The sequence below is a fragment of the Felis catus genome, chromosome A2 (assembly GCF_018350175.1).
Source record: "Felis catus isolate Fca126 chromosome A2, F.catus_Fca126_mat1.0, whole genome shotgun sequence".
In the NCBI taxonomy this organism is placed as follows: Eukaryota; Metazoa; Chordata; class Mammalia; order Carnivora; family Felidae; genus Felis; species Felis catus.
Window position 1 is genome coordinate 84,217,332 of NC_058369.1, and position 26,053 is coordinate 84,243,384.

Consider the following 26,053-nt stretch of genomic DNA (forward strand, 5'->3'; position numbering starts at 1 on the left):
AAATGAGGAGGGGAGAGGAAGAGAGAGAGACACACACAGAATCTGAAGCAGGCTCCAGGCTCTGACCTGTCAGCACAGAGGCCAAGTGGGGCTCAAACCCATGAACCATGATATCATGACCTGAGACGAAGTCAGCCGCTTAACCCACTGAGCCACACAGGCACTGCTCATCTATTGAATTTTAAAACTAAGGTCTGAATATGATTTTGTTGGTATGTTTGTTTGTTACAAATTTATTGACCCAGTCCATTGCTTGTTTCTTAATGGTGTCTTGATGGACAGAAATTCTTAATTTTACCAATTTTCCCTTTATACTTAGTGCATCTTATATCTTATTTAAGACTTATGATGTTAGGAGCACCTGGGTGGCTCAGTAGGTTGAGGGTCTGACTCTTGATTTAAGCTCAGGTCATGATCTTCCAGTTGCTGAATTCTAGCCCCTGGGTCAGGCACTGTGCTGACAGTGCAGATCCTGCTTGGGATTCTCTTGTCTCCCTCTCTCTCTGTCCCCGCCCCACTCATGCTCCCTCTCCCTCTTCAAAATAAATGAATAAACCTTTAAAAAAAGAATTCTTGGGGCGCCTGGGTGGCGCAGTCGGTTAAGCGTCCGACTTCAGCCAGGTCACGATCTCACGGTCTGTGAGTTCGAGCCCCGCGTCGGGCTCTGGGCTGATGGCTCAGAGCCTGGAGCCTGTTTCCGATTCTGTGTCTCCCTCTCTCTCTGCCCCTCGCCCGTTCATGCTCTGTCTCTCTCTATCCCAAAAATAAATAAACGTTGAAAAAAAAAAAGAATTCTTATGTTAATAAAGCCTTCTATGTTATCTTCTAGTGATTTTATTGTTTTTCCAATCATCCTTAGATTGAACATCTACCCCAATGTTACTTTTTGTTATCTATGACATAAAATAACATTCAAGTTTCACTTTTTTCCCAGATGGATATCCAATCTACCACCTGTTGTTAAGAAGACTGCCCTCTCTCTGGTTGCTCTGGAGTGCAACCTTTGCTGAAACTCAGTTGTCCATATTACGCCTAGCTCTAGATGCTCTTATTGTCTATTTTTTTAATTGAGATAAAACTAACTTATAACACTATTAGTTGTAGGTGTGCAACATAATGATTTGCTATATGTTGATACAGGATATATTTCAAAATGATTATCGTAGTAATTTAACATCCATCACCACATATAGCTATAAAATTTTTTTTCTTGTGATTGGAACTTTTAAGATACACCCTCTTACGAAATTTCAAATGTACAGAACAGTATTGTTAACTATATTTATTACCCTCCATACTACATCCCAGGACTGTTTGTCTATTATTAAGCCTTACTTTAATTACTTTAGATCTATATCTTGCTATGTTTTGGTACAAAACTATCCACTGTTCTTACTTTTGATTATTCTTGGTTTTAGGAATTTTTGTATGAATTTAAAAGCAACTTGTCACTCTCCAGAAAATTCTGCTAGTATTTTCAATGGGATTGAATGAATTTGTAGAGCAATTTAGAGAGAACTAACATATTTTCATTAACAAATCTTCCAATTCATGAAATTGTTTCAGCCTTCCTTTGGGAAGCCTTCCTTTTATGTGTCTCAATAACACTTCCTGGTTTTCTGCCTTATGTTCTTGCATATCTTTGTTATGTTTATTCTTAAATATTGTGATTTTATGGTTTTGTAGAAGATATTTTACTTAAAAGTGCATTTCCTAATTCTTGTAGCTGGTATGTAGAAATACAGGTTTTTATATTAAATTTTTATCTAGTAATCTTGCTAGACTGTTTCATTAGTCTAATAATGTATCTGTAGATACGTTTAGATTTTCTTCTTCAGTCTTAGTATAACCTATACATTATGATAGTTTTATTTCTTTCTCTCAAATCATTACATTGCTTATTTTCCTTACCTTTGATCGTTGTCTAGGACTTCCAGTACAAAGTTGCATAAAGACATGATAAGAGTTTCCATATTTTGTTTTTGTTGTCAGAGACAAACCTTTCAACATGTCACCAATATCTGTGATGATTGTTCTTATGTTTGTTTTACTGAATACTCTTTATCATATTAAAAAATAGCCTTCTGTAACTACTTGCTAAAGAACTTTTTTATTGTGAGTGGATAGTGACTTTTATTAAGTATTTTTTAAATTTGCATCACTTGAGAGGACTACTTTGTGTTCATGTAATAATTGCACTGATATTCAAATCCTGAAACCAATCTTGTATCCTAAATAAATTCAATCTGCTCGTATATTTTGGTTAATATTCTTTTTAGGAGTTTTAAAAACCTAGGATCGTAAATGAGGCCTGCCTGTATTTTTCTAATTTCATACTATCTTCAACAGTATTTGATATCAATGTCACTATTTGATATCCTAAAACAATGCAGATGGTTATCTTTCTTTTTCTCTCACTTGGAAGATATTGTATATGATTAGAATTATTTCTTCCTTAAATGTTTTTCAGAATTCATTAGTGAAGCCATTAAGTTCTGGGGTTTCATTTTCTAAGAAAAAAAAATTATGTTTTATTTAGATTAAAATTATTATTCAGGTTACCCTTTTTTGTTGTTTTCTGGTTGTTAGCTCACCAATTTTTTTTTCCCACCAATATGGAATTTTTCTATTTCCATCTAAATGTTCAAGTTTATTATCATAAAATTATTATCTTGTTAATGTCTGTAGGATAGTGACCTTCCCTTTTTTATTCTTGTTATTATATGACTTCTCTTTTTTGCTAAGTCCCTTAAAGCGTTTGTCAATTTTATCAGTTTGTTCAAAACATGGACTTTCAATTGGATATTTGTTTTATAGTTTATCAGTTTTGTTCTTTATTATTCCCTTCCCTCAATGTTCTTTGATGTTAATTTCTTGGTCATTTAAACACTTCTTAGGATGAGTGCTTAGCTCACTTATTTGTATTCTTCTTTTACTTATAATGCATGCATTTAAAGCCATAGATTTCCTATAAACAGAGCTTTAGCTGCATCTCACAAAATTTTATTATCATTTAGTATTTTCATTATGTTTGACCCAAAGTAGGTCCTCATTATTATTGAGATTTCATCATCCACCAATGGAATATTTAGAAATAGTTGGAAATAATTTTCAATGTGAGGATTCTCTTTGATTCTATTATTGACATCTAGCTTAATGAATTTTGTCCAGAAAACATTAGTATGACTTCAATTTTGAAACTTGTTGAGATTGCTTCTTGTCTGTAAAGTAGTCAATGTTTGTAAATGTCTGGTGTGCAATTTTAATAAAAAGTGTGTTTTATGTAGTAATTGGTGGAGTGTCCTAGACCTCATCATCATTATAAGTCTACTAATGATTTTTAGGACTTCTTTATTTTTACTAGTGCCTGTCTCCTTGCTATATCAGTTATTAAAAGCAATATTAAACTCATTCACTATATATTTGGATTTCATTTCTCCTTTTGCTTTTGTTAATTTTAAAAGTCCTCATATTTTCTTACTGCTTTCCACTTTAAATCATCATCTCTTGTAATTATTTTCCCTCATAGTTATTGTATAGCATATGTCAGCTTTTTTTAGTTAGTTTTGTCTGGTATACTTTTTTCAATCTTTTCGCCATACTTATGTGTTGATATGTTTTATATTATTTATAATATAATTAATTTCAGTTTTATTATAGTTCATAACCTTAAAACCTTTTTTGTTTAAGTATAGCATTTAGCCCACTAACGTTTAATAAACATAACTTTAATTCAAAATTACCATATTATCAAGGGCTATTTGACACACTCCTCTGTGATAATTTTCTTACCTTGCTTTTGTTTAAGTATTTTAAATTTATTTCATTGTCTTAATTAGTTTGGGAGCTATGTATTCTTGATCTATGCTTGGTATGTTTCTTTAATTCATTAAATCTAAAATGAATTAATTTCGGCCTCTGTCCATTCTATAGACCTTAAATGATTTTAATTTTACCTTTTCTTCTTACATGCCATAGTTATCATATATGTTAATTTTCCTTATATTTTAAACCTCCAAATCAATGATTTTGCTGTAAATATCTACTATTCTTTTAAATTTTCTGACATATTTATTATTTTCTTTGTTATTTAATCCCTTTAGTTGTCTCTGACAATCCCATAGTTGTCTCTATGATTTGGGATTATGTTTTCTTCTGTTTACAGAATACCCTTGAATATTTATATACACATACATATATTGATGTATACATGTATTCATTTATGTATATTGCCATATTACAATATACTTTATATATGTTATATAAATAGTATATTAATGTGTGCCTCATAGTATTTGGTGGTTCTTTACCATGTTATTGGCTGCTCCATCTCTTCAAGCAGGTTAAAAATATTTTGCCTAACTTTTTAAACCATCCTAAAAATAGAGGATTATCCAATGTTACCTACTCTGCTAGTCACAGAACTGAAAATATTTTTATATAGCTCCCAGATTATACTCTTTTCCTTTAAAAACCATTTCTACACCCAAATATCTGTTTCCACCATGCATTACTTCTAAATCTTACATAAATTCCAAGGGCCAGTTAGACACTATAAACACAAAAGTAAATGGAACAAACAAAAATTGTCTCCTTCATAGAACATGTCTCCTGCATGCTAATTCAGGGAAGCAAATATATAAGCAAAACATTACATATATTTAATTAACTTATTTATTTAACATTTACTTATTTTTGAAGACAGAGAGACATAGTGTGAGCAAGGGAGAGGCAGAGAGGGAGACACAGAATCTGAAGTAGGCTCCAGGCTCTGAGTTGTCAGTGCAGAGCCCCATGTAGGGCTCAAACTCATGAACCACGTGAGATCATGACCTGAGCCAAAATCAAGGGTCTGACACTAAACCAACTGTGCCACCCAGGCACCCCTATTACATATATTTTATAAAATATATCAGGTATGGGCAGTAGAGAATATTGACCAGGAATAAATGGGTATTGTGATCCCAAAATTAGAAAGCACAACATATCCTCAGTGTGATAAATACAAAAAAATCCATACCTAGATATGCCAGTGTGAAACTGCACATTACTAAAGACAAAAAGTACTTACAAGCAGGCAGAATGAAAGGCAAATCACCTATAAAAGAAGGACAACTGGTCTGACAGCAGATGGATATCTTATGAGCAAAAAGGAAGCCAGAACACCTAGCAATAATAACTGCATAGTATTGTAGGAAAAAATATCCTGCTAATTTACAATTGTGTTCCCAGCAAAATTATATTTTAAGGAGAGTGGAATAAAGGCTTTTATAAATAATAGAAAACTGAGAGAGTTTACCAATAATATATCTTCATTAACAACATTGTAAGAAATATACTTCAGGAATCAAAAGATACAAAAAAAAAAAAAAAAGAATGGTGAGGAAAGAAATAGGTAAGCATTTAAGTAAAATATAAATAAGAATGGTCTAGGGGGTGCCTGGGTGGCTCAATCCTTTGAGCCTCCGAGTTTGGCTCAGGTCATGATCTCACGGTTTGTGAGTTATAGCCCCTTGTCTGGCTCTGTGCTGACAACTAAGTGCCTGGAGCCTGCTTTGGATCCTGTGTCTCCCTCTCTCTCTGCCCCTTCCCCGCTTGCACTTGGTCTCTCTCAGAAATTAAAAAAACAAAAAACAAACAAAAAAACATTAAAAAAAGAATGGTCTATATAAAATAATTTTTTAATTTTTTTTAACGTTTATTTATTTTTGAGACAGAGAGAGATAGAGCATGAACGGGAGAGGGACAGAGAGAGAGAGGGAGACACAGAATCGGAAGCAGGCTCCAGCCTCTGAGCCATTAGCCCAGAGCCCAACTCGGGGCTCGAACTCACAGACCGCAAGATGGTGACCTGAGCTGAAGTCGGACGCTTAACCACTGAGCCACCCAGGCACCTCTATAAAATAATTTTTTAAAATCTACTTTAGGAGTTACAAAGAGAGACAGACCTAGAATATTAAAAAACAACATGTGCATCTTAGAAGAGTGGTTTTAGATTTAAAATATTCTAATAACAGTATCATATGAAGATAGTAAAATATTAACTTTAGACTTTGTTAAAATTCTATAAAAGTTTTGAAATTATCAAAATTATTAGGATTATTAAAAGGATAGAAAGTAGAGTGTATAACTTTTAAATAAGTTGGTTGAAAATATGTAATAAGGAAATAATTCAGTACAAGCAAAAAAGGAGAAAAGCAGATGTATAGAAAAATACACATCTACAAAAATCATGACACTATTTTAAATACATGAAAAAGCAAGAAACAAAATTATATTGATTATAGGCATGGGGGTAGGCAATGGATGAAATTAATGAGGAATGCACTAATATTTGTAAATGATATGATTGCTGTCCTATTCCTGATACTGGATAGTGGATCATGAGAAGTAATTTTTTTTTCATATTTTACACATGGGAATCATATTTTTCATACCAAAATATCACACATTTAAGAAATCTAAAAAAAATAGTAGTAGTACTATCTATCGTTCAAATTAGAGGGAAATACAACTAATATGTTTCCCCCTTCCTTCCTTACATGTATTTAACATAAAAATTCTGCTTGCTGACATTTTAAGTTACTATATTCAGATCTTTTTGAAAGTATAGCTCCTTCCTTGTACTTTTTTTTCCCTCTTATTTTGTGTGGTTCTGCCTGAAATGAACTGCTGGAATTTAAATTGATGGCAAATGTGCTTCACTCTACAAAGGCAGAAGCTATCAGTCTTCATTACATCAAATAGCCTCTACTGTCCTGTCATCTGTCTTTTCCAAGTGGACATCAGTTAACCAAGACACAGATAAACTGGAAGGTCATTGATAATGTTTGTCATCAATTTGATTTATAATTTTAAATAGATGGAGTGTACCTTGAAAGCTAAGCATTGATTTAAATAAATCAGATCTGCCTGTGAGCTTATAAAAATAAAACAAGGATCTACGCATTAAATTCTGTGCTACTGGGCCATTACAATGTGGTGTAGATGTACTACTATTCTTCTAAATTGAACAAATCAGCTCATACTCCTCAATTCCCTGAATTCATTTTTGGAGATACTTCATTTTCAGTTCAAAAATCTGAAAATGGAAGCATTTTTTTTGCCTGAGCTAAACTTAATCTTTAAAAAGATTCAGTCTGAGTAATGACCATATACAAATAAGAGTTTACTCTTTTACCAGTCCAGGTTTACAAGCAGAATTTTGTTGAGATACTGCTTTATGGCACCTTACTGAAGGTTCAAATCCAGATAGAAATATGAAGAATTCACTCAATGGGGTTATGGAAAATATGCCATATCTTAACTCTAGGAGGGCACCAAAGTTTGAATTAATTATTTTAACTCGAATGAAGTTATTATGCAAAGATAAGTATCACAATAGTCTCAGAGATTTCTCTTTATAATTATTTCTATATTTTATATTCCTTTTTTTATTATAATGAAATATTTTCAGCACACTAAAAATAGAATACTAAATGTATTTCTAAGTGCCCACTTTTCTTAAGAAGTAAAACTACAAATATAATTATTTCTATTTCTCAATTCCATTCTCCTCACTACTTTCCCTCCCTGGAGATAACCACTTACCCCAATTTTAAGTTTATCATTATATTTTATATTTCTATTAAATATCGTATCACACCAAAGTACATAATTTGGTTTTGTATCATTTTAAATTTTATATAAAACCTATCACTCTGTAGCAAAATTATATCGCAATGTAATTTTGAGATTTATTTATGTTGATGTGATTTTCTCTACCATTTTAATTTTCTTTCTTTTAAAAAATACTTATTTTTGAGAGAGAGAGAGAGAAAGAGAGAAAATTCCAAGCAGGCTCGGCGCTGTTTTTGCCGAGCCTGACATGGGGCTCAATCTCACAAACCATGAGATCGTGACCTGAGCTAAAATCAAGAGTCTGACGCTTAACCAACTGAGCCACCCAGACACCCATAATGGAAAATATTTATACTGGAAAAAATATGTGTGAAAAGGATTGCAATATGTTTTTGTTTTTTGTTTTTTGTTTTTTTTTTTTTTTTACTGTGGATGGTGTTTAATGGTTTTTAAAGTATGGCTCTGAAAAAAACCCTACTTAGTATTGTATGAGTTAGCTCTTAAAATTGTAATTTTTAGAGATTATCAGTGTAGAAATAAATATAGAATTTATAAAAATAGTATGAAAATTTATTGTTCCTCCAGCAATCTTCCTAATTTCCAAACCTTACTGGCTAACTATCCTTTCTTCTAGCAAAATGATAAGAAAAAGAATGGCTGATGTTTATTGAACAGTTACCATATGCTAGGCATAACATACCAGGTGCTTTTCATGAATCAACACAATTACTCTAAGGAGTGACTTTAGCACTGAGGAAGGTAAGGCTTTTATTGGTTTAGTTATACATCAAGGACCCATAGATAGTGAAGGTCAAAGTGAAGATCAAACCAGATGTGTCTAATTTCACAGCTTTGGCTTCAAAAGATACATGCAGATCCCATATGACTCAGGATTTGGGGTGTTCAACACTCAAATTGTTGTAGCCAGGGCCCTTTTTGTTATCAGGTACAGAGATCCTCATGGATTTGCTTAAGACCGGAAAATTTCCTTGAACCAAAGTCATCATGGGGATCATATAGTCTCTTTGTCTTTTTTCTGGACAATATGATCTCAGTTTAATTGTGTCTTGGTTTCTGAGTATCTGCTTCATTTATCTCTGTCCATTTTTTTTCCTAGTGCCTCATAAATCTTGGACCTTATAACTTGCTTATACTTGTGGCCTCTCTTGCTACATGATCTTTCTTCCCCTTTTACATATAAACTCATCTTATTTTCTTGTAAATTCTCCGCGACATGTTCCTGAGATACATATATCACTATCTTCTCACACTTTTCTATTCCAGGCCTTGGGACACCTAGAGATTGGCTGCATTTGTACATTGTGCCCATTTCTGGTCCAATAATCTGTGGAAAATTTAGAGGGAGGGTAGAGATAAAATCCTATGAAATATATCTTCATCAGTAGAAAATATCTTCATCAGTAATTGGAGAACAGAGTCCATTAGATGCAGGGCAATTTTTGAGGCAACTTTGGGCAGTATAGGTTTCGCTTTCTGGACTTCCAAGAAATCATTTCTTTGTTAAATGTATATTGATGTTTGAAAATGACAGTCTTTACAGAAAATTCATTTCCTTGCTATTTCTAACACTTAGAGCTATATTCCTTTCATTCCTTTGTCCATGACCTCTTCCTCACTTTCCAAAGATAGCAGTGTAGCATCTTTATATCTCTGTCTGATTTCGCTATCATGTGCGATTTTCTTACATTTGTAGTCAAATCTCCCTTTGCCTCCCTCTTACGTGTATACATGTAATTAGGTTTAGAGCCTCCCTGGATAATCCAAGATTATTTCCCCTTCTCAAACTCTTTAACCATGTCTGTAAAGTCCCTTTGCCATATAAGGTAACAATTCACAAACCCAGAGATTAGAACATGAATATCTTTGAAGGGCATTATTCAATTTACTAAAACCACAACAAAGGCAACTTTTATGCCTGTGTGTGTTGTATGAGACTATGGACCATAGACTATGTATAAAATGCAATGATATTAATGCAAAATATATTGCAAGTGAGAGAGACATAGGCAGAGTGAGAGAGACAGAAGAAGATGAAGAAGGAGGAGGAGAAGAAAGGAGAGGAGAGGAAAAGACAGTTCTTGGCATCCAAGGTTTATTTTTTTTCTCTCAGATTAAAAGTTCTATGAGAACTTCATATTGAACAAGATCTTCTGATATATAATTAAGGGCTCATAAACTTTTTCTTTCATTTCAGAAGTTCTTGGAGATGAGGAATCTGGTCTTTCATATATTTAAGTCAAATAAGCACATTTAAGGATTTTAAGGGTTTCAGTGAGCCTGACCTCGTCTCCATACTTGAGAAAGGTTGAGAGGCGCACTAGACTAGCTTCCTGCTCAGTCCCTGAGAAGGAGTAGTTGTGCAGTGTGGAACTCCAAGAGGGCCACATTTTGGAAGGGGGTAAAAGATAGTGGACAAAACTTCTTCTGTGTTCAAGGTCCTCTGCATCTTTATAGCCATTGTATATATCATATTTTATATAATATTTTCTGGTTCACAGGCATACAACTCATATATTTCAAAACATCGTAATGTTTACTCATTGCAGGATGTAAGAAAATTTCCCAGCTAAAGCTCAAAACACTATGAAAGTCTGGATTGATGGTATTGTTTTACTTAAGCTAGACATACCTCTCAAATTCTAATGTGATGCATTGTGGACAGAATACTCTCTTGAATTTAATAAACCCTGGAGGAATCCAAATAAACAGAATGGATATTAACTATTGCAAACAAGCTGGATATCTATTCCAAGTCCCTAAATACAATCAGGCTTCTAGGATTTCAGGTTTGGATTAACCTTTGAGTTAAGAGATTTAAATGACCACTAAATTATTTTGGGTGCCCAGTAGAGTTCTTCCCTATATATTCAGTGCTTCACCTTCAGAATGCCCAAGTCAGAGAGAAACTTCACCCACTAAGAGGACTTTCTATAGTCTGGAAGGCATTTGCTGTGGGATGAATATTCTATTATACTTTTCATTTCTATTCCATCAAACTAACTTCCCCTACAGCAGTCAGGCAGCATCCTCAGCATGTAAGACCATTGGTTTATGACAAATGACTGCAAATGGTCACCTACTGGAAAACTGAAGGTTGCTATAAAAGATCAGGGGAAACTTGTATATGACATAATCTTAATTTATTTTATACATCACAAGATTCACCTTCTGAAGAATAATAGATTTTTATTACTTTTATTATAATGCATAGTTAGAAGCTGAAAGATAAAAGTCGATGATGCCTACTAGTATTTTCTACTTTTTTAATATGTTCAAAAGGCTATGAATCTAAATTACATATAATGATGCTAACAGTGTGTTGTCCATCATGAAAATAGTTATATACCTGACTTTCAAAATTATTTTAGTAATATAGATGATGACTTTACACTAACTTATCCTTGGTCTCATGAGTAATTCCCTTTGTGACCAAGGGTGCATGGTCATGAATGGTGAATTAAAATTTTGCTGCAGCCTATTGGCCATTACAAGAGCAAAGTTAGAGGTCACAAATGGGAATTGATACCAAGATACAATTTTAATATCACAAAATTAAACAAATGAAACAAATTAGTCACAGAGGCAGAAGTAAAATCATGATATAATGATTCACATTATACCTAGAGGATATTTAAACATAATAACAATTGTAGCACTCAGGGTTTTTTTCTGTTTTTGATAAATGTTGTTAATAATACTTTATATTTCCAATTTTTAAACTTTTTCATGTATAATAGTAAGTATTAATCCTGACATTTTAAAATGTAGGAGTATTTGAAGCATTACTGAAGTGAAATAATGGAAATAATTTCATAATGTAAAATATTTTGATATTTTACATTTATTGGATTTATTTATATATGCTTGGGTATAATTTTTAATGAAAAGAGTGATGTCTAGTTCACTAATTGTGACTATCTAATCTGGATTATTAAAGAGTAATACTTGAGAGTTTTTTTTTTTTTTTTGAGCCATAGAACTATTCCATTATTAAAGCCTCACTGTAAAAAAAAAAAAAAAAAGGTATTTGACTTCAATTTCCACTTCTTTCTGGTGGAATAAAATAGATTCCTCAGAAGCTAAAAATTTTTTTGGAAACATAATTGCATCTTAAAAGTCAGAGATCATGTTTGCAACTTAAAAGACCTAAGGCAGTTGAAAGAGTAGAAATTTAAATCTGGCAAAATGGAAGATTTAAATGGAGTATTTGAAATGAAAGACATACTTCCCTTTTCATTTGTGTATAGTTCTTTTTCTTTATGGCACCCAAACTGAATTGATATAAGTGCTCCAATTTTTTCTTTCGATATATATACTATATGGCTATTACTGATTGAAGAGTTTTATTGCTCTTATTGTTGTAATACCATGCCTGCTGGAGCCTTGCCTTACTCATAGCAACCTCAATCTGATTCTTCATAAATAACCAGTAAGTAATAATACCCACACTACATTGTAATTCACTTTGAAGAATTTTCTCAAATGATCTCATAATGATTTTCCCTAGATATTTCTTGTAATTATAGAAGGATGCACCACAGTCCAATTCTTACAATATTGCCCTCTGACATCTTCTCTTTTATGGATCTTAGAATTTCTATGATAAGCTATGTTATCATAGATTTGTAACATGACTTGTCATTTGTAGGATGACGTGTCACAAGCAGAAAACTTAGAATGCATTTTTATTTACTATATTCAACTAAATTTTAATGGGTTGAGAGAGTAATAACATGAACTTTTAGTGGCTACATAGTCATACAAATATTACCTTTTTTCATTATTACTAGCATATTGATTTTCTTTATACTATGAGAAAGGGCATTGCTGATATGAGATAGAAGTCTTGCCTTCATGGTATTTTATAATTCGAGCTTGATACTGAGCTATTCAAGAGACATTTTGATTTACTAAGTTGTATTTTATTCCAAGATGAAAGTCCTCATTTTTAAAGATAACTTTGTAGGTGTATCACTTTTTTGTTGTGTCAACACTAAATTGCAAGTAACACAGAAGTACAGCAATTCTAGGTATCTACATATGTTTCTAGAGATAAAAAGTTGAATGGGGGAGAGACAGGCTTCCACCCAATTCTCCTAAGGGTGCTGGTTTTACTCAGCCTCTCTAGAGTAGGATGGTTCAAATACCCTATCTTTGAATACTCATTCAGGCAGTTATTTGACAGCATAAATGTAGCATCTCCTTTCAAATGCCAAGAAACCAAACACAAAATACATTTTAATATTTCGCAAATAATTTATAATTTCATTTTACTTCATCTAACTTGTCTGCATATGCAGTGTTGAACCAAACTGGAGTAATGAAAATTCTATACTAAATAGCATAGGGGCAGTATACTCCTTGATGTCTCTGGATGTGTGAGATCATTTTCTTCAGTTACTTCATATTGGTGGTACCAGTAATAATAATAAATTTAAGAGTAATACTGATAATTTTATTGAATGTATTCTCTATAAGATATACAATGTTAATCTATTTTTCAAGAATCATCTTTCTTAATCATATCAATCCTAGGAGGTGGGTTCTATTATCTCTATTTTACATAAAAAAGACAAACACAGAAAGCTTAAGTGAATGGTGTCATGTCACCTAGTGCAAAGAAGTGTCACAGATAGATCTTGAATCCTGCATCATTGCTGGATGTGATGTTGTCATTTATAATAAGAAATATATATTTGATCTTCATTCCAGTTTCTAACATACAGCTTCTCAAACCCTTGGAACTTTCTAAACCGGTGAGAGCGATGAAAGTCTTTTGTTATTTAGGAGACTTTTGAAATGCCATTAAGTCACCTAAGGATGAAGGCTTCTTGCCTGGGGGAACCAATCCAGTGATTGGAGGGCTGGAATTTTCAGCTCCACTCCTTCATCTTCCTGAGGAGAGAAGGACTGGAGGATAAACTGACTCTCAATGGCCAATGATTTAATCAATCATGGCTATGTAATGAAGCCTCCATAAAACCCCAAAAGGATAAGGTTCTAAGAGCTTCTGGGTTGGTGAATGCATGGAAATTTGGGGGATGTGGTGAGCTTAGAGAAAGCAGGAAAGCTTTGTGCCTTTTCCTCACTTTGCCCTATGCCTCTCTTCAATCTGGCTATTCCTGAGTGATCTAATGGGTAAATGGGTTTCCTGAGCTCTATGAGCACTGTAGCAAATTAATAAAACCTAAAGAGGAGTTGTGGTTACTTCTGAAGTACAACCAGCACTAGTGATTGGTATCCTGAGTTGGAGGAAGTTGTTTAACCTCCACTTTATACCCATTGGTCAAAAGGACTAGTTACAATTTTAACTTGCAATTGGCATCTGAAGTGAAGGGCAGTCTTGTGGGACTGAGCTCCTTACCTGTGGTCTGATGCTATCTCTGGGGAGACAGTATCAGAATTGAGTTGAATTTTAGGACACCTAACTGGTGTCTAGAGTATTGCCTGGAGGTGGGAAACCCCATTCCTCCCACCCCCATCCCCCACCCTACACGCAAACTGAAATGGGATATAGAACTGAAATACTGTACTGGAGTATATGGAATAGCCGTGACGTTTGGTTTTAGGTTAAGTTCCCATGCTTTAAAAGTATTGTTAATGTCTTACATTATGTATGAAATACAAAATATGTCACTTTTGGGGACTAAGTAGACAACCAGTCATCAGTGGACTTTGCAAATACTGAAAAGTAATGGAATCGTAAAGGCAGCAAAGACAAATGTCATGGAGAATACACATTTTGCACTTGCCTTTCCTTCTGCTTTTTTAAAAAATTATTTTTATGGTGCTAAATACTACAGAGATCTTGAAGTCAGGATATGAAGACAGGCTGACTTCCTTGAAGATATGTCCTGAAGAGAAATTGAAACTGGGTGACAGTTGATGAAATATGCAATCTGTGATTCATGTCACCCTTTAAATTCTAGAGTTAATTTTTCATTCATGTTGTCAGCACTCAGAAATCTCAAAGGACTCAAAACTTAGCCAAAGACACTAAAAATGTGGCACAGATGAAATGCAAGGGTACACATACACACTTTTCTCTCATCAATGAGTTGCAGACAATGGTGAGATAAGTGTATGTCTCTAATACGGTAGCTGAAAAGTAGGGAATTAGGGCAGTATTTCTCTCTTTTCTCATCTACTTTCTCTTCCTCTATATCCTTTTTATTTTTCAACTGTACTATTCTTTCTACTATTTTCCTTATTTCTCTGCTTATTTTCTTTTTCTTTGTCTCTGGACCTCAGAATGCAGATGTTGAAAACTGATTTTTGATGAGTTTGAGAGACATGCAAGGGTCACTGAAGTAGTTCCAGCTTGAGTTTCTGCTTTATGTTAAGTTAAATTGTACGGGTTTGGTGGGGGAACCGGGGGGAGGTGTCATAGCAGTTTTGAAGGATTCTTCCTGGTTCTCTGAATTTCAGAAAGACCTTTCTGGTTAATAGAATATAAAAGGGAACTGGTGTAATATGTTGCTTCAGAAATATTTTAATAATTAGCGTAATATATCCCTGATTGATTTTTATTACTGTTGTTGTTTATTTTATGAGAGTCTCTCCAGACAAGTTTTAACGTCTAATTTCATTACAAAATGGAGGAGTTTATAAAACTGGATGAATCCCATGCAATACTTTGGATTGGGTTATATTAATCATTCCTTACCAGCAGAGATATTTTCCACCAGACCAGTGAATGGTTCCTTTATGGATTAGTTAGTTGTGGTTGTGCCAGATATGGAGCTGGAAATTGGGATGACCAGGCATAGTGTGTTAATTAGTCTGCCTTAATCAAGCATCACCTTTGCAGTTCAAGAGTCCATTTTCCATATCTGAATGTCCCCCTTTGAGCTAAAACTCACTTTAATTTTAAACATTCTACATTCCACAAATGTGACCAAAATGTTTTGCATATTGAATGCTTTTCTGACTTCTTAAATAGCAGCTTTAGAGGTACAGAATGAAAGATTTTGAAAGATTCTAGTAATGCAGTATTACAATGAATCATTCAGTAGCTGCTGAGGAGTGCCACATGGTTACGTTAGAGTTCATATATCAACTTTTAATAAACATTTATCTCATACCTCTAAGCCACAGTTCCATCTGCCATTGCTTATTGCTATCTATTTAGATATTTGATGCAACACCCACCTTTAATTAATACATTTAGTTTTAATGGAATGAAATAAAGGACTTCAATGGAATATTTGAGGGGTTTCTTACATTTTCATGTATTGATCTGAAAATGAGTGAATTTTGCTTGTAGAATTGTTTATACATTAAGAGTGAATAGACTTCAAATGCAAGACCAAGGGATGTCCAGCCCACCTGGGTGCATGCATTTAGGATATACAAGAGCAGTGCTCAGAGATATCTTTACACTGATGGACAAGACAAATGTTCTAACATTTTAATGTGCAGGATGAGTTTGAAAAACAGAGCATGTGAAGTCAGAAAATTTGACACTGTGTAAAGATAGCGAAAATCTCATGGTTTAGTTTCCTAAGATTGTTGCAATAAGGTAGCAAAATCTGGTATCTTAAAAAAATCAGAAATTTATTCTCTCATAGTTCTAGAGGCTAGAAGCTCAGAATCAAAGTGTCATTAGGGCCATGCTTATGTCTCTGATGTTCCAGGGGAAAATTCTCTTTTGCTGCTGGCATTCCTTGGCTTGTGATTGCATCATGCCAGTCACATGGCTGTCTTCTCCCTGTTTGTCTTCCTGTGGTCTTCCCTTTAGGCAAATTTGTGTCAAATTTCACCTTTTTATAAGGACACCAGTCATATTGGATAGGGACCAACATAATGACCTTATTTTAACATGATTACTCTGTAAAGACCCCATTTCCAAATAGGGTCACATACTGCAGTGTAGGGGGCTAAGACTTCAAAATCTCTTTTCTGGTGACACAATTCAACCCAGAACACTTCATGAAATGACAGCCAGACTAAGGGGGAATCGAAAAATATTTAAATTCTGTTGACCAAAAACTTGAGATGAACCAAAAACAATGTGAAAGTTTGATTGTGTATGGCTTAGATTCCAGTAGACAACACTTCCATAACCTTCAGAAAGAAGCACCCTCATGTGCTAATACTATTATGATGAGAAAAAAAAATGAACTATGTTTGAAGCAAACCAACGTATTATAGGAAGATCTGAGGGAGAAGTTTAAAATGGTTTATGTCAAAGACAAAAGAAAATTTGGGAGGAGAATTCTGTCCAAAAGTACTAAATAGCTTATGGTGTAAGTTCTTTCAGCCTACTGCTGTTATAGTATTCTTCTCCATGATGTTGGTAAGTGAATGCCAGTCAGAATTTTCTAGTTTTAACTATCAACATTGTTTCCTGGGTACAGAAAAGTGGCCTAAATTCATTCTTCTGATGGCCGTGTAAGTTGTCTTGGGACGTGAGCAGTTATGAAATTTTATCTTAGATTGTACTCCCTGACCTTAATACTCCAGGTTTGCTAGCATTTGATTGGTCTGTCCAAAGGGTATTAAGGATATTCAATAGAACTTCAATTAAGTAGAACAGGGATTCAGCCTTCGCTTGATAGAACTTTGATGGTGCACCAGCTAAAAATAATTAGAATTTATGAGCACTTAAATATTTTTAACATTCTATATAAAATAATAATTTTAAAATCAGAGATGCTGACTACATTTGTTAAGACCTTAATATAACTAAGAAGCATAGAAGTATCCGGTAAATGATTGAATGCCACAGAGTGAAAAGACGCAAGTATATAGGTAAGGAATTCTTCTTATGAATTTGATTTAATATTGTAGAGGATTATATCCTCGTGTCCAATATATTTGTCTATGTTGTTAGCAAGTACAGACATTGTTAGGCTTCCATACTAGAAAAAGTTCTATTGTATATACTGTGTGAATAATCTTAGGGTTATTAAAAATAGAATTTCATAAGAACATTTTTCTTTACCAAATTCAAGAGGTTAAATAACAGCTCATCTTAAAATAATTATTTCTCTTTTTTCTGCTAATCTTTTCATTCACCTATCCCACCCCACCTACAAATGTTTCTAGCACTGACAATTAAAGCCATAGAATAGAAAATATTTATTACTAAATCAATCACTGAAACAAAAATATGATACATCAAGATACTTCCAAATTTATTTAAAACTAGATGCATTACTTGTTCAGACTCATCTAATAGAAAATATTGCTTGCTAAAATGCAACTTGGAAAGAATGATTTTATTTTTATTTTTATTTTTTTATTTTATTTTTTCCATGTTTTCTGAGAACTTTCTTCTCTTTTTTTTTTTTATGAAATTTATTGTCAAATTGGTTTCCATACAACACCCAGTGCTCATTCCAAAAGGTGCCCTCCTCAACACCCATCACCCACCCTCCCCTCCCTCCCACCCCCCATCAACCCTCAGTTTGTTCTCAGTTTTTAAGAGTCTCTTATGCTTTGGCTCTCTTCTACTCTAACCTTTTTTTTTTTCCTTCCCCTCCCCCATGGGTGTCTGTTAAGTTTCTCAGGATCCACATAAGAGTGAAAACATATGGTATCTGTCTTTCTCTGTATGGCTTATTTCACTTAGCATCACACTCTCCAGTTCCATCCACGTTGCTACAAAGGGCCATATTTCATTCTTTCTCATTGCCATGTAGTACTCCATTGTGTATATAAACCACAATTTCTTTCTCCATTCATCAGTTGATGGACATTTAGGCTCTTTCCATAATTTGGCTATTGCTGAGAATGCTGCTATAAACATTGGGGTACAAGTGCCCCTATGCATCAGTACTCCTGTATCCCTTGGGTAAATTCCTAGCAGTGCTATTACTGGGTCATAGGGTAGGTCTATTTTTAATTTTCTGAGGAACCTCCACACTGTTTTCCAGAGTGGCTGCACCAATTTGCATTCCCACCAACAGTGCAAGAGGGTTCCCGTTTCTCCACATCCTCTCCAGCATCTATAGTCTCCTGATTTGTTCATTTTGGCCACTCTGACTGGCGTGAGGTGATATCTGAGTGTGGTTTTGATTTGTATTTCCCTGATAAGGAGCAACGTTGAGCATCTTTTCATGTGCCTGTTGGCCATCTGGATGTCTTCTTTAGAGAAATGTCTATTCATGTTTTCTGCCCATTTCTTCACTGGGTTATTTGTTTTTTGGGTGTGGAGTTTGGTGAGCTCTTTATAGATTTTGGATACTAGCCCTTTGTCTGATATGTCATTTGCAAACATCTTTTCCCATTCTGTTGGTTGCCTTCTAGTTTTGTTGGTTGTTTCCTTTGCTGTGCAGAAGTTTTTTACCTTCATAAGGTCCCAGTAGTTCATTTTTGCTTTTAATTCCCTTGCCTTTGGGGATGTGTCGAGTAAGAGATTGCTACGGCTGAGGTCAGAGAGGTCTTTTCCTGCTTTCTCCTCTAGGGTTTTGATGGTTTCCTGTCTCACATTCAGGTCCTTTATCCATTTTGAGTTTATTTTTGTGAATGGTGTGAGAAAGTGGTCTAGTTTCAACTTTCTGCATGTTGCTGTTCAGTTCTCCCAGCACCATTTGTTAAAGAGACTGTCTTTTTTCCATTGGATGTTCTTTCCTGCTTTGTCAAAGATTAGTTGGCCATCCGTTTGTGGGTCTAGTTCTGGGGTTTCTATTCTATTCCATTGGTCTATGTGTCTGTTTTTGTGCCAATACCATGCTGTCTTGATGATGACAGCTTTGTAGTATAGGCTAAAGTCTGAGATTGTGATGCCTCCTGCTTTGGTCTTCTTCTTCAAAATTACTTTGGCTATTTGGGGCCTTTTGTGGTTCCATATGAATTTTAGGATTGCTTGTTCTAGTTTCAAGAAGAATGCTGGTGCAATTTTGATTGGGATGGCATTGAATGTGTAGATAGCTTTGGGTAGTATTGACATTTTGGCAATATTTATTCTTCCAATCCATGAGCAGGGAATGTGGAAAGAATGATTTTATAATGAGTTCTATTTTAAACACTATTTCAGTATTTTTTAATGAATCCCTTTTGATTATGAAAATCTCCTTCTAATAACACAATAATATGCTTGAAAGAGACAGTATAATTTGTTGCTTGTAAAACATCTTAACTTGTTTTCAGTTACTCCTGAGTTGACACTATATAACTATATAACTATATAACTAATATATATATATATATATATATATATATATATATATATGCATATGCAAAGCAGAAAATATCTTAAGGAACCAGCACTGAGCAGTAATATCCTTAGATGCAGCACTTATTTTCTCTCGACCACTGCAAGGTCAAGGCTAAAATAAAGAAAAACAATATATCATGACATCTCAGGTTTCACCCTACTTATTTTTCAGTCTGCTTTTGGATTTTTCATGTTGGCTGAACTTTCTTTCTTCCAGATCTGCACCTGACCTTCTTCACAACCTCCTAATCATCTTCTCTGCCCTTACCCTTTCCCCCCTTTCTTCTGAGTTTGGTCAGAGACTCTGAATTTCTACTCCAGCCTTTATATATAGCTCATCTTCTATAGAATCTTTCATGGTAAAACACTCAGCCTGATAGAAAGATAATTAATTTATTAGACAATGTCATACTTTTATGAGAATGAAAAGATATTTTAATTCCAAAATATTCTGTCCTTTTCTCTGAACAATTAAAGTCTTCTAAAGCATATTCTCTATGAATAGTTAAGATGCTTTGGTCATCAATTTCCTTGTAGTCCAACAATTTATGAAAATTATTTCCAAATTTCCAGACAAATGCTTTTTTCTTTCTTTTCTACAGCTTCTTGTTATCATCATAAAACATGCAGTAGAGAATTTAGTCCAAAGTTTTCAACCCTGGTTTACTTTGGAACAACTTGGGAAACTTTGAAAAATCCCAGAGGCCTGGTGTCACTCCTAAAAATATGATATCATTGATTTGTATAGATGTAGACATCAATGATGTTTAAAGATTGTAGGTGTTTCTAATGTTCAGGCAGAGCTGATAAATACTTAACTTGATAAATTTCTAAAATCCACAGAAAACGTGCACACTCTTCAATTCTTTAGGTATTATAAACTGTCCCACAGCAAATTAGATAACTAAAAATTTATAAACTTAAACAAGAAACAGAGCTGTGGCTTGTATTTAAGGCATTTATATACATAAAAACCATAATAAGATACCACTTTTTCTTGCTTATTCTGAAGAAATATTGCCATGGAATTCTTTGGTTATTTTTTTTTTGTTCTCTCTATATTTTATTTTGTAAAAATTTGTTAAGTTTATTTATTTATTTTGAGGGAGTATAGAGAGCACAAGCAGGGAAAGGGCAGAAAAAAGGAGAGACAGAATCCCAAGCAGTCTCCACGTCATCAGCCCAGAGCCCCATGCTGGGCTCCAACTCATGAACCATGAGATCATGACCTGAACTGAGATTAAGAGTCAGACACTTAACCAACTGAGCCACCCAAGTGCCCTTATTTTGTAAAAATTTTAATATTTTAATCATGCCATCCAAGGCCAAGTCCTTTGTACAGGTTAGGCCCTCTAGTAGTTTTATACTTTAAACATGTAGGTCCTGCACATTATATGGTAGACTAACTTCTACATATACCAAAAATTCATGGCTGTTATGAATGTGTTAGGGGGATGTTTCTTAAAAAAAACTTCTACAATTTCTAATCAGCTATTGCTTACGTGTAAGAAAGTAATTTTCTAGTGCTGCTCTTGAACCAAGTCATTTTCCTCAGTAGTCTAGATTCTCAGTTAGCTCTGTTTTATTTTTTGCAAGATATTATAAAATGACAACTTTGCATCCTCTTCCAATTATTCCTCTCCAATATTTATATCTCCTACTTCTTTTTTTATTATTCTTTTGACTTATTAGTATAATTTAAAATATTTATGGTGATGATGATTGTCGTAGCCATTGTTGGTAGCTATTTACCTGTTCTTTCTTTTAATCAATGACTTTGTTTTTCATATAATTTTTAATGTTTATTTATTTTATATTATTTTTATAATTTTTAATGTTTATTTTTTATTTTATTATTTTATTATTTTTTTAGATTTACATCCAAATTAGGTAGCATATAGTGGAACAATGTTTTCAGGAGTAGATTCCTTAATGCCCCTTACCCATTTAGCCCATCCACCCTCCCACAACCCCTCCAGAAACCCTCAGTTTGTTCTCCATATTTATGAGTCCTTTCCGTTTTGTCCCCCTCCCTGTTTTTATATTATTTTTGTTTCCCTTCCCTTATGTTCATCTGTTTTGTCTCTTAAAATCCTCATATGACTGAAGTCATATATTTGTGTTTCTCTGACTGACTAATTTCACTTAGTGTAATACCCTCCAGTTCCATACACGTAGTTGCAAATGGCAAGATTTCATTCCTTTTGATTGCTGAGTAATACTCCGTTGTATATTTATACCACATCTTCTTTATCCATTCATCCATCGATGGACATTTGGGCTGTTTCCATACTTTGGGTATTGTTGATAGTGCTGCTATAAACATTGGGGTGCATGTGTACCTTCAAAACAGCATATCTGCATCCCTTGGATGAATACCTAGTAGTGCAATTACTGGGTCATAGGGTAGTTCTATATTTAGTATTTTTGAGGAACCTCCATACTCTTTTCCAGAGTGGCTGCACCAGCTTGCATTCCCACCAACAGTGCAAAAGAGATCCTCTTTCTCTGCATCCTCGTCAACATCCATTGTTGTTAATGTTAGCCATTCTGACAGGGGTAAGGTGGTATCTCATTGTGGTTTTGATTTGTATTTCCCTGATGATGAGTGATGTTGAACATTTTTTCATGTGATGGTTGGCCATCTGGATGTCTTCTTTGGAGAAGTGTCTATTCATGTATTTTGCCCATTTCTTCACTGGATTATTTGTTTTTTGTGTGTTGAGTTTGATAAGTTCTTATAGATTTTGGATACTAACCCTTTATCTGATATGTCGTTTGCAAATATCTTCTCCCATTCTGTCAGTTGCCTTTCAGTTTTGCTAATTGTTTCCTTTGCTGTGCAGAAGCTTTTTATTTTGATGAGGTCCCAGTAGTTCATTTTTGCTTTTGTTTCCCTTGCCTCCAGAGACATGTTGAGTGAGAAGTTGCTGCAGGCAAGATCAAAGACGTTTTTGCCTGCTTTCTCCTCGAGGATTTTGATGGCTTCCTGTCTTACCTTGAGGTCTTTCATACATTTTGAGTTTATTTTTGTGTATGGTGTAAGAAAGTGGTCCAGGTTCATTCTTCTGCATGTTGCTGTCCAGTTTTCCCAGTACCACTTGCTGAAGAGACTGTCTTTATTCCATTGGATATTCTTTACTGCTTTGTCAAACATTAGTTAGCCATATGTTTGTGGGTCCATTTCTGGGCTCTCTATTCTGTTCCATTGATCTGATTGTCTGTTCTTGTGCCAGTACCATACTGTCTTGATGATTATAGCCTTGTAGTATAGCTTGAAGTCTGGGATTGTGATGTCTCCTGCTTTGGTTTTCTTTTTCAAGATCACTTTGGTTATTCGGGGTCTTTTCTGGTTCCATACAAATTTTAGGATTGTTTGTTCTAGCTCTGTGAAGAATGCTGGTGTTATTTTGATAGGGATTGCATTGAATGTGTAGACTGCTTTGGGTAGTATCGACATTTTTAACAATATTTGTTCTTCCAATCCAGGAGCATGGAATGTTTTTCCATTTTTTTGTGTGTCTTCTTTAATTTCTTTCATAAGCTTTCTATAGTTTTCAGTATATAGATTTTTCACCTCTTTGGTTAGATTTATTCCTAGGTATTTTGTGTTTTTCTGTGCAACTGTAAATGGGATTGATTCCTTGATTTCTCTTTCTGTCACTTCATTGTTGGTGCATAGGAATGCAACCGATTTCTGTGCATTGATTTTATATCCTGAAACTTTGTTGAATTCATGAATCAATTCTAGCAGTTTTTTGGTGGAATCTATTGGGTTTTCTATATAGAGTATCATGTCATCTGCGAAGCGTGAAAGTTTGACCTCCTCCTGGCCGATTTGGATGCCTTTTATTTCTTTGTGTTGTCTGATTGCAGAGGCTAAGACTTCCAATACTATGTTCAATAATGGTGGCGAGAGTGGACATCCCTGTCTTGTTCTGACCTTAGGGGGAAAGCTCTCACTTTTTCCCTATTGAGGATGATATTAGTGTTGGTTCATTCATATATGGTTTTATGGTCTCGAAGTATGCTCCTTCTATCCCTACTTTCTTGAAGGTTTTTATCAAGAAAGGATGCTGTATTTTGTCAAATGCTTTCTCTGCATCTATTGAGAGGATCATACGGTTCTTGTCCTTTCTTTTATTGATGTGATGAATCATGTTAATTGTTTTGTGGATATTGAACCAGCCCTGCATCCCAGGTATAAATCCCACTTGGTCGTGGTGAATAATTGTTTTTAATGTATTGTTGGATCTGGTTGGCTAATATCTTGTTGAGGATTTTTGCATCCATGTTCATCAGGGAAATTGGTCTGTAGTTCTCCTTTTTCATGGGGTCTCTGGTTTTGGAATCAAGGTAATGCTGGCTTCATAGAAAGAGTTTGGAAGTTTTCCTTCCATTTCCATTTTTTGGAATAGCTGCAAGAGAATAGGTGTTAACTCTTCCTTAAATGTTTGGTAGAATTCCCCTGGAAAGCCATCTGGCCCTGGACTCTCGTTTTTTGGGAGATTTTTGATTACTAATTTGATTTCCTTACTGGTTATGGGTCTGTTCAAATTTTCTATTTTTTCCTGTTTCAGTTTTGGTAGTGTATATGTTTCTAGGAATTTGTCCATTTCTTCCAGTTTGCCCATTTTATTGGCGTATAATTGCTGATACTATTCTCTTATTATTGTTTTTATTTCTGCTGTGTTGGTTGTGATCTCTCCTCTTTCATTCTTTTTTTTTTAATGTTTTTTGTTTTTATTTATTTTTGGGACAGAGAGAGACAGAGCATGAACAGGGGAGGGGCAGAGAGAGAGGGAGACACAGAATCGGAAACAGGCTCCAGGCTCTGAGCCATCAGCCCAGAGCCCGATGCGGGGCTCGAACTCCCGGACCGCGAGATCATGACCTGGCTGAAGTCGGACGCTTAACTGACTGCGCCACCCAGGCGCCCCTCTCCTCTTTCATTCTTGATTTTATTTATTTGGGTCCTTTCCCTTTTCTTTTAGATCAAACTGGCTAGTGGTTTATCAATTTTGTTAATTCTTTCAAAGAACCAGCTTCTGGTTTCATTGATCTGTTCTAGTGGTTTTTTGGTTTCAATAGCATTGATTTCTGCTCTAATCTTTCTTATTTCATGTGTTCTGCTGGTTTGGGGTTTTATTTGCTGTTCTTTTTCCAGCTCCTTAAGGCATAAGTTTAGGTTGTGTATCTGAGATCTTTCTTCCTTCTTTAGGAAGGCCTGGATTGCTATATACTTTCCTCTTATGACTGCCTTTGCTGTGTTAATGACTTGTTTTTGAAAATTAGGTATCTAAAATTCTCCAAAGCACCCCATTTGCTTCAGAGACAGTTGACTTGGCCCCCGCATCAGAGGTAAATTTTATTGCTCAAGAGTAATCCAATACACTTGCCACAATGCCACAACTGAATTACAATAACTTAAGCCAAAGACAAATATCATAAGACATTACTGTTAACAAACATGGAAGATAGAAGTGGAGCAGTTTGGGGTCAACAGACCTGGATACTGACTTGCTAGAGAATTCTGTGTGTGAAGTTTCTTCTCTCTTTAAAAGATATCCACTAGAAGAGACACATTCTCTTCTTTAGGACATCCTGGTCTGGGGGGCAAATGTCTGAAAAATGCTGCATCCACTTCCCCACCATGAAAAATATTGAGCCTGAGCGTGAAGCAAACACAGATATCACATATGAGTGAATTATAGAGACACAGCTACTGGATCAAGCTAATTCTGAGGCTTACTTATATCTGGTCTTCTAGTTTTACAAGTCAATAAATTTCTTTATCATTTCAGCAGGTTTAGTTTCCATTTTATTATTTGCAGCTGAAACTATCTTAGATGATACATGAATATACTTGTCTAGAGTCTGGTTTTAATGTGGACAATTCTCATGTTTTTCATGTTTTTTTTGTAGGTTTCTGGTGGATAACATTATTAACAATGTTAAGTAATTTGATTTTCTGATCCTAGCCTAATAAGGAACATTATTAGCTATTCATTTTGAATTTTATAATTTTTTTTTTTCATAATCCAATGGCCAGTTAGATATTTACTTTTATAATGTTAATGAAATGAATAAGCTAAGAGATTAGTAGTGTTGAAAATGTCTTGAAAATCTCAAGTAAAGTTTATTTGATCATGATATTCTTCCTTGAATACACTGGCTTTTGGATGGGTATATTGTTATTTTAATACATTTAGAAACACATTTAAGAAGAAATTTCAAAAGATTAAAGAC

General features: G+C 34.5%; 1 long non-coding RNA gene across 2 annotated transcripts in view; it reads left to right on the plus strand.

Moving 5' to 3' along the window:
• The window catches only part of LOC123383860, a 124,851-nt gene that overhangs the window by 49,358 nt on the left and 49,440 nt on the right, over positions 1 to 26,053 (plus strand). The window contains exon 5 of one of the 2 annotated variants that reach the window (XR_006594160.1): positions 935 to 3,065. The exons of the other annotated variant lie outside the window; for it this stretch is intronic. This is a non-coding gene — a long non-coding RNA (uncharacterized LOC123383860). Of the gene's footprint in view, positions 1 to 934; positions 3,066 to 26,053 lie in introns of those variants that run through there. 2 annotated transcript variants of the gene reach the window in all.